Source organism: Nothoprocta perdicaria, unplaced genomic scaffold, assembly GCF_003342845.1.
Source record: "Nothoprocta perdicaria isolate Ctin4 unplaced genomic scaffold, notPer1 scaffold_132, whole genome shotgun sequence".
Lineage (NCBI taxonomy): Eukaryota > Metazoa > Chordata > Aves > Tinamiformes > Tinamidae > Nothoprocta > Nothoprocta perdicaria.
This window is the reverse complement of record NW_020454450.1, coordinates 2044593-2053857: the sequence shown is the minus strand read 5'-3', so window position 1 is coordinate 2053857 and position 9265 is coordinate 2044593. Positions and strand designations below refer to the sequence as shown.

The 9265-nt window shown below is 45.6% G+C and overlaps 2 long non-coding RNA genes across 2 annotated transcripts; both read left to right on the top strand.

Annotated features, from left to right (window-relative positions):
- The first annotated feature begins 516 nt into the window (after positions 1-516).
- On the top strand, positions 517-3682 carry LOC112942767. The gene is made up of 2 exons (XR_003248453.1): positions 517-1503; positions 1610-3682. It is a non-coding gene; the product is annotated as an uncharacterized LOC112942767 (long non-coding RNA).
- Positions 3683-6256: 2574 nt separating this feature from the next.
- LOC112942768 lies at positions 6257-7883 on the top strand. The gene is made up of 2 exons (XR_003248454.1): positions 6257-6466; positions 6546-7883. It is a non-coding gene; the product is annotated as an uncharacterized LOC112942768 (long non-coding RNA).
- The last annotated feature ends 1382 nt before the right edge of the window (positions 7884-9265 follow it).

The following is a 9265-nucleotide window of genomic DNA, read 5'->3' as shown; positions in this document are numbered from 1 at the left end:
ATTCTCTGGCCARGAGAATCCATTGGTCCTGACAACATAGTGTTGCATCCCAGAAGGAGAAGGCACACCAGCAATCTTTTATATGTCATCTTTTACAAAAGGGCCTCCATCACAAAAGGGTCTTTTCTTTTTCAGCACCGGAGTGGGCATGATGGTGGAAGCATCTCTTGGGATGCCAGGATCTTGTGGCAGAACTGGTTGCCTCTGCTGAATATTGGTATACTGAGGGAAACTGAACCGCAGCAGGCCTGTTAAAGCAGGCTGGATCATTAACATGATGAGGAAGTGAAGAACAGGCCAAGATCTCATCTTCGCCTCTCCCTGAGGATGTTCTCAGCTTGTTCACTCTCYTGGGCCAGAGGAGCAGGTGCCTGTGAGCCATTGTCCAGACTCTGTTTTCACCCAAGCTGATGGAAGTTTCGTTGCCATCATCATGACTGAGTAGATCCTCGCTCGTTTCGAATTTTTGGTTCATGGAGAGGAGCACAACTTGGATAAGGGGAGTAAATGCGTAACTACTTTCACCGTCACCTTTCACTTACACTCTGGCATGATAAAGCAGACACTGGGACTGTGATAGYACCAGGGCTGTGATGTGGCAGTGGGAAGCCCTAGGCAATTGCTTGCTTCATCCAAGGAAACCATGGGTCCTAAGATGGTATTTTAGGTTGAGAGAGGCATTGTCCCCCTGCCTCAGGAGCAGGACTTGGAGATGTCCGTTTGTTGAGGGCAATGTTTTACTTTCTTCAAGGATTCTCATATGGCAGAACATTAACATTTGTTCTTCCAGTTCCATTAGGGCCCTRTTGTTTGAGGGCCCAGTCCAGAGGCAGATTTCCAGCCCACCTCTGTTTATTCTTGAGGGTCTATGTTACAGGCTATTTGCTGAGACTTTGCCTTCCTTATGTTGCCTACAAGGGAAGGAAAAGCTTGCTAGTTCTTCCCAACATTAGAAGACTTATTGTCTCTCTGAACTGCCTTTCAAGAGCAGATGGTTTTGTTGTATTGTGGAGCTGTGTATTTTCTTTTAATGGCTCAGCACTACTTGAAAGGCAGATCTGGCCCTAGTGCGTTTGCCAAATCAAATGGTTGGCCTGCTGGGAAAACTYGGCCTAAGACTTTAAGTGGGAAGTGGTCCAACAACAAAGCAGGTCAAAAATCCTACTTGGCTCAGATGTATGTTTCTCGGCTCAAGATTTCTGACAGTAAAAAACACCATTTTTAGCAGTGACTGTGTGAACTCCTCATGCCTGGCCTGTTCAGAGAGTGTCAAATATTCTGTGTGCATTAAAATGAGATAATCTTAACTTGAAACAGATTTTTTTTCTAAAAGAAGGCTGTGGAGGTCTCTTTTTTGGTGTATTAAGCATGTCAGCAAGAGATTTTTATTCCTYCTTGTTCCTTTAAACTCTGCCAACCCTTGTCTTTGCAGGTGGTGCTTGAAGAGGTGATGGAAGTTTCACAAGAAAGACATATATTGCTGTCTCTCCCCTTAAATGTTAGGTAAATTTTTACCTCTTTCATCCCAACAAGCTGATGTTGATGTTAYAGACTTATTAGGAATCACATCTGATCTAACAGACTTAAGTTCTACTCTCTGCATTGCAAGTTCCTCAGTACAGGTCCTTGGCAAGGGCATGTTGAGAGGTGCTAAAATGCATGTGGAGAAGACCTGTACCGTGCTGAAACTCCCATGCATCACTATGGCCCCATGCCCTGAAAAGCAAGAAATTGCCCTCCGTTGGAGGCACAAGGAGTAGGAAACGGCGTTTAAGGATGCTGAGTGTTTTGGAGGAGCAGATGGAGGCCCAAGCTCTACCARGAGGAGGTCTACGTCATTTCCATGATGGACCTGGCTTGGTGTTGAAATGGGCAAGCAGGAGTGCTCCATGGCTCACAGTGCTCACTGCTCAATAAGCACTGTGCCAGCTAGAGGATTAACTGCTGTCTAAACGTGATTCTTGCCTGGGGAAGGTGTGAATCTCTGGGCCTTGGAGTGGGGAGCTCATTTCTGCTCAGGAAAGACTGGGCCACCATCCCAGACAGGGCTGCAGTGGGATGTCATCTTTTCATCTGCTGACTTCACCCATTTGTCCCATTGCATATGTCCCAGCACCTGTTTCCCATCAGATTGAAGGAAGGCTTGGAAATTGAAGAGGCATCTCCTGCCTGGAACGAACAGCATGTGCTTGGTTGTTACTGCATGAATTATGACTGTAACTGCATGTGCTCTCACTGTCAGGTTAGCCTGACCCTGCCTCTAGGAGAGGTTCTCAGCTGCATTTCTCACTGACTGGAGTGCAAGAAAGTCTCCCTCCTTCCCTTCATTCAGGCCTTTGCWTCTGCCAGTCTTCATGAAGCAATCAAATGCTGCTTTGCTCCCCTCAGGGTGTCTCTATTGCTGTATGTTGCTCCATGACACATGCCTTTSATGATTTCTTGAGCCCCAAGAGCCCCATTCTCTCCATCAGCAGACAGATCCAAATCCTTCTGGGAGGTTTTCAAACGGTGAGTGGTCAACTCGAATTYGTAAGTGATGTCAGATCCCTGAGGGCCCTGCTGAGAGCCTTCATGGTCTTGAACACGCCTATCTTTCACCCCTGTGCATTCTAGTACCTCACTTAAGTTCAGCACAAGTGACCCAATCCAGCTCCAAGCTATGATGATGTTTCCCTGTGCCCATCTCTCTCTCCTGGATAGACCCCTTGGACCCAGGCTATAGCGCTCTTTAGGAAGAAGGGTGGAATAAGCGATGGGGAGTGAGTGCATAACTGTGCTGTCATTCCCTTCACTAGCACMATGTATGGTCTGTGTCCAGCAATAATCTAGTCCTGGCAGCAACAGCAGAGGCTCAGAAGCTTTCCATCCTGGGRGGTCTGGAGTGTGAATTTGGATGCATGAACCAAAAGGCATCTGTGGTAATTAACTATTGCTCCAGCTGTGGAGAATCAAACTGCAAGTTGTGTTTTGAAGGAAAGCTGTGAACACAGCAGAAAGCCCTAACAGATAAGTGTTGGAGGAGGCTGCTTTCCTCATCCCATCCCAAATTTCTTCCACCCTAAGAGTAGATGCACTTTAGGCACTGTGCCCATGGGAGGGTCTTGTAGATGTAATCCTATTACTAGGGGTAAGACAGGATCTAACCCATTCATAGTGCTTTTGTTAATTAAGACTAGCTTYAAGCCTCCTTGAATAAGATGCCTAATAATCGGGCAGAGCCTGATGTACTGTGTGCTAGCACTGTACAGAATACAGACTTGAGATATCTGCCTAAAACTTTTGGGGAAATCAGGTGAGTGATATTTATGTTTGTGATCTGAATATGAATAGTTTGTTCTCACCTGTACTAACTTCATGGAGTTGAAAGGCAAGAGACCGACAGGCTGTTGTATAAATATGTGGGGCTGGAATGAAAGGTTGCTGAAGGGAAGAGGAATCAAAAGCAGCTATCCTGAAGCTGGCAAGGAATTTACAGCATTTCTCACATGTCTCATTTCCTTCAGGCATTGTGATACATGCTATTTTTCTGTTTTGTTAAAAGCTATCTCCTAGGGCTACATGAATAGCTGAGAATCTCAGCTTTTGTTAAAGGAGATGTGATCCTTGCATGGGTGGTGAGAAAAAGCTTAGAAGTCTTAGACTTGGAACAGAAAGCAAATAAAACCCTAACATCTTGACTTTTTAATGAGTATAATTATATTTAAGCTCCTTGCATAATTTTGCAGCTGTCTGAGTGCTGGAAGTTCAAAGTTTGCAGTAGTGAGTAGTACTGACACGGTGCGTATCAAAATTGGCCTTTTGACTCTATGAGGATATTGAAGATGCTCTGGTAAATATTTACATTTTTATCTCCAGTGCTAATCAGAACTGAGATTATTTAACTTGTGAGAGTTTATTAAAATAAACTCTGCCTTGATTGCTTGCTTTATGCATTTGCTATTTTTTGCCCAGCGTCCAGCCATTGAGAAAGCTGGGCTTCTATCAGTGTGAGTTATGTTGGATTGCTGCTGTTATYGTAGGAATTTTAAAAGACTGATCCTGAAGGGCTGATGTTATCCCAAAATTAGACTTTGCCTTCATCTTTCTTGATGCTGAAATTAGTTAGCAATGTGAATCTTCAAGACAAAATATTTGGGGAGGGTTGTCCTTTGAAGGAGTTATGGCTCTTTTTGTTGATATTAGCTGATTAAATATATATTGGCCTGTCTGGATCCCAGCTTGCCTTTGCTGGTCCCTCTGACTTTGGTTCTGGAGGGATTTCAAGCCATGTTTGTGGGCCACTGCTCTATCTCAGTTGCTAAAAGCCCACTTGATAGCAGTGCAAGCATGCCATGATGTTCTTACAAAGGGTTGACATGGCAATTTGAGCTCCACTAGGATCCCAGGCCATGTCCTAGATAAAGAGGTCAGTGACTCCTGCTTCCCTAGCTTTGACAGGTGAAAACTAAGCCTTATCCTGAGCTTGAGTATCAGCTAGAAGCTCTCTAAGAATATGTGTGTGTGTGTTTTGTGGGGTGTGTTGCTYGACAGGGCCAGCTCATAAGGATCAGGGAAGATGCATCAGGCAAACCGAGCTCTGCAAATAGTGCTCAGGCTTGGCTTGCTGGGTAGTATCAGCAGCTGCTRCAGTGACAGCCCAGGGCCACAACTCTCCTCATCACTTGTATGCCGAGATCTGTGAGAGTGAAGTGGAGGCTGCGTGAACTGACTTGGGGAAACTGAGGGCCAATAACTGCAGAGAGTCCAGCGGTGAGGGACAGATTAGATGAGCTGTTTGAAAAACAAAATTGGATGTCATCAGTGCAGTTCAGACCCTGCTGCCTGCATCCATGTGTTGGGGAGCTCTGTGGGGTACCTCTGTCTCTACATTTTAATGCTTGCTTTGCAGAAGTTATAGCTCATTCTTTCAGTATTGTTGTGTTTGGCCTTCAAATAGAGGTGAGGCACTCTTAATTCATCCTTAAAGGAAACCTACTGACTTTGCTGTTTAACRTGCCTTTTTGGTAAGAGTCTTTCCATAAGAAATAAGAATGCAATTGAGTAAACCTGTCTCTAGTTATCACTTCCTAACTCCCCATTCTCTCTGAACAAGCAAGCAGGGAGAGGGAAAAATGTCACCAATTTTATCCTCAACTAGGAGTATCTAGGAAAAAGCTGTGTTTTGTCCCCTCTGTGGGGGAGCGGGAAAAAGACTGCTGCTGTAGTCTGAACCCACCAGCTTTGCCTGTCTTACAGCAAATGTTTGCTATCATTTCAGGTCTGTCAGCCAGTTACGACCTTGCTATGAACCATACTGAGTCTTGGTTTGTCATCAGACAGAGAAATGAGTGTGGGAGAGGAGTGAAGGAAAGCTAGTCTCTTAAGTGCAATGGGGAAGATGGTAGTGTGAAAAATAGAGAGGAAAAAGCACCCAGYCTCCACCTGCTTTCTCCTCAGTGCTATCTCTTGCTGTGAAATGGTCCTGTGTGCCTCCTGAGTCCTGCTGCATTGATGATGATATTAAATGGTAAGGAAAGGCAGATCATGACACAGTATTCCCTSTGCTGCTCAGGTGGGTGCTGAATGATGCTGAAGAGATAAGAGCTGAGTACCGTTTTCAAGAGCTTGCCACAGCTGGCAGATGAAAGGGGAGAGATCTAAGCAGATCACCTCTTGCCTGTACCTGTGTGCAAGGAAGCAAGGGGTGCAACATGTTTTAGAAACTGGTTTTCCCTTTACCTTTCCAAGGCTGGAGGGAAAAGGTATCAGGCTTTGCCTATGCGAAGCAGATCTAGAAAATATGTTCTCCATAAGGAACAAATTACACCTAACACATTAGTGCAAGCTGCAGCTGATAACTTGAAGCTCCCTTCAGTAATAACATGAACTGCTTAAGGCTAAGCATGGGCTCCCATTAATATGAAGCCTTGTGTGAATGGGGAGGATGGGGCAGAGCCACCAGCGAGGTTGCGCTGACATGGTCTGTCCCYTCCTAAAGAGCCATCAGTGTACGTCAGGCAAACGGTACCTTCAACGTGCCTGTTTCTCATCCTGTCACTAATGAGAGCTGAGAGAGCTCAAATAAAAGCAGATATCTCTTACAAATTTCCATAAGCCTGGTGGGAAGGCTTTAATTACCAGCCCCAGGTCACCACCAATGATGTGCCCTTGTGTGGCTTCAGGACTCCTCTACTCAGAGTGCCGCAGAGGACATGCGAGAGCCAAGCTGAATCCAAGACTCATAGTGTTGCTGTTCCCTTTTCCAGCCTTCCTTTTTTCAGCCTTGCAGTGGAGGATTGATTTCCTTAAACCCAAACCATTCTTACTCTTGCCTGATGTGACAGTGCATGCCTTTGCTGCAGTCTTGCTGTTGCTGTCTGCTGAAGTCRTCTTTCCAATGCTGATGTTGGGCTTGGGGAGAGATGAGGTGCTTTCTCACTGCTTAATGAGTCTGTCACAGCCTGCAGAGTCCTCTGGAGATGTGCAGGTGAGACTATGTGCCTCTAAGATTCATGTTGGGCTGTGAGSCTCTGCAAATGAGGTAGTAACTCTCTGAATTATGTCAGTTTTTCCAGAAAACCTCCTCCTAGATGGATGTGTGAAAATGATTTAAAGGGAATGGCAGTTCTCTGGGACCAATCAAAAAAGAAAAGGCAGAAATACAGGAATGAGGCCTTCCCTCATGCCAAGTCAATGAAGACCAGCTTCCAGRTCTAATTTAAAGCCTCCTTAACTTCATTAGTGTTAAGGCTGTCCTCCAGTGGTGGAGGAACAGGATTGATGGCCGTAAAATGGAGACCTATGTGTCATGAGTTGGATCCTCTTGTCTGGTGCTTCGAGTGACTCTTGGTGAGTCTGGGCTTACCTTTGGCAAGAAAGTGGAGACACTGGAAATGAGATGAGTGGATTAAAGACTGTTGAGAGCAGGATGGGGATGCTGGCATGGGATCTTCGGTGCAAAGAGATGCCTGGCCATGGGCAGTCAAGGTCCCAGTGAACTATTTAAGAGGTCAGACCTATCTGACTGCTTTTTCCAGACTCATGAGATTTTTTGAGAAACCTGAGCTGCTCAGTGAAACACTGTGACTTCCTGCTGCCTCTCGAATTTACCAGTAGCTTCACAGTAAATATACTGTTATGATAATGCTAAACCAGAGGAGTAGATAATCTGAAAACAAATTTAACACTCTTATTGTGCTAATAGTTCACATCACCTCTTCCATTTTTCTGGGAGTAATCCTGCACTGCTACACCCAGGTGGGAAGGAATACTGGCTTTCACAGGAGTGTTGTTAACGTAACGGAGCATGAATTGTATTTGCACTAGTGGTTCCAKCAGAAAGGTGCATTGAGAATCTGAGTGACTTTTCTTGTGACTTCCACCTAGGAAATAAAACACAATTGAGGGAGATCTTTGTTTCACACTCACAAAACAGAGTTTTTTGTTGTTTGCCTAATTCCCTGCTCCTTATGCATGGTTGGTAGAGCAGGCAGTTCCTTTGGATGTAACTGTAGAGGTGTTAACACAATGCACCTCCRGTCCAGAGCAGAAACTTGAGGTAACAGTACCCCTCTGGTATTCACAGGTAGGTTTGTGAACCTGATGAAAAGTCAGCTCTTCACRCTTGTGGTTTTGGCTGTATACAGGCTGCACACACAAATGTGTCCCATGTGAAGTGCTGGTTTGAGATGCATGGCGTTGGGAGGAGAAAAAGGTACCTCCTAGGCGAGAGCCTGTTCTTGTGCCTGCCTCCTGGCAGCCTTCAGTTTTCAGTGTGCATCTCTCATCGCTGGCAACAAGGGAGCACTCTTCTTCCAACTCATCTGGAGCTAATAAGGCTGGAGCCTCTGTAATTGAAACGGGGAGGATTTGGCATGCTGTGCCATAGGGGCCATAGGAACACCAGAGTGTTACTAAAGAAAAGCAGTGATTTGCAGTGTGCTGCTGTATCAGGTTACGCACACCTGCACCGGGATGCAAAGAGATGGGGCTGCTTATCGGCAAGGATGAAACCAGCGCGTTCCAGGCTGTGGGTCTGCAATTGCCTCTGACGCTGCTGGCTGGGTCACATTCCTCCTGTCAGCTCACCAGGATCCAATGTCTTCCCCTGTGCCTGCAAAGCGCTCCTTGCCCCTCTAGTATTCCTTGGGAGCCTGGGCGAAGAAGCAGCCTGGATTAAGGAGGAATGATCGGAGTTTTGTTGCAATGATAGTTAAAAGTTGCTGGCCCGAGCACTCCTCTGACTGCTTTGCCCACAAGGAAAGACCTGCTGGAGGGCTCGGCAGAGCCATGGAGTGGCTGAACTGCAACTCTCAYCACTCGAGCATCTATGAAGTGAAGCACACAGCCACACTTAGACCTTTATCTCCTTTATGGTGGTTGGAGCTCATTTCTGGCTGGAACTGATCCCTGATGCTCCACGGGACCATGGTGGTGAASAAGGGTCTCCTGGGTGGTTTGTGGGAGATCTGTACTGAAAGATTCTAATGATCATGGTGGGATCATGAACTGTAGTAATTCAAATTTTGGCTGAGCACTTAGAAGCTCTTTTTTTTTTTTTTTTTTTGAGCCAACCAGAGGCCTTTCATTGGTTTCCAGACTGTCAAGTTTTAAAGATTGTTCCTCAAATCTTAGGAGAACTGGATTTCTTACTACAAAATAATCATCATGAAGTTTATAGTGAATGTATTGAGTTGTTTTAGCAATGGGCCATAGCAGGGCTGAAATATTGGGAGCAAACCAGATGCAAGACTCTTAGCTTCAGCTTTTTGAGGGGAAGGGTGGACATGAGATAAATAGAGCTGGGCCTGCTCTCCAGCATCCCTGTAGGCCTTGCTTTATCTGAGGAGATGTGGTCTTTGTGGGATAAAGAGCTTGTGCTATGACCTAGAACAAGTGYGAAATAACAGCATATTTATGAAGTTATTAAAGGAAGATTTTTCAGAAATATGGAAAAAATCCTGTAGGTTACTCCTTTACCTGGGAGCATGGAGCTTCCATCTCCCTCCCAGTTTCTTGCAGATAGCTATCCAGGCATCACCAGCCCCCTTGCTGCACTGAACTCAGTGCCGTGCGGATCGTCGTGTGCATAGTGGGACTTTGTAAGCCAACATCTCCATTGGCAAGGTCTGTCCATGCTCTCCATGACCAACATTGATGAAACTAATATGGGCAGATATGCAAAGTTTTGGGCAGTGGAAAGAGGATGTGGGACTGTTTCTTTTGTGCAGCTTGATAAATCAGGTAAGCTATACATTGCATTCAGTGAAAGTTGTGCYTTTTAATC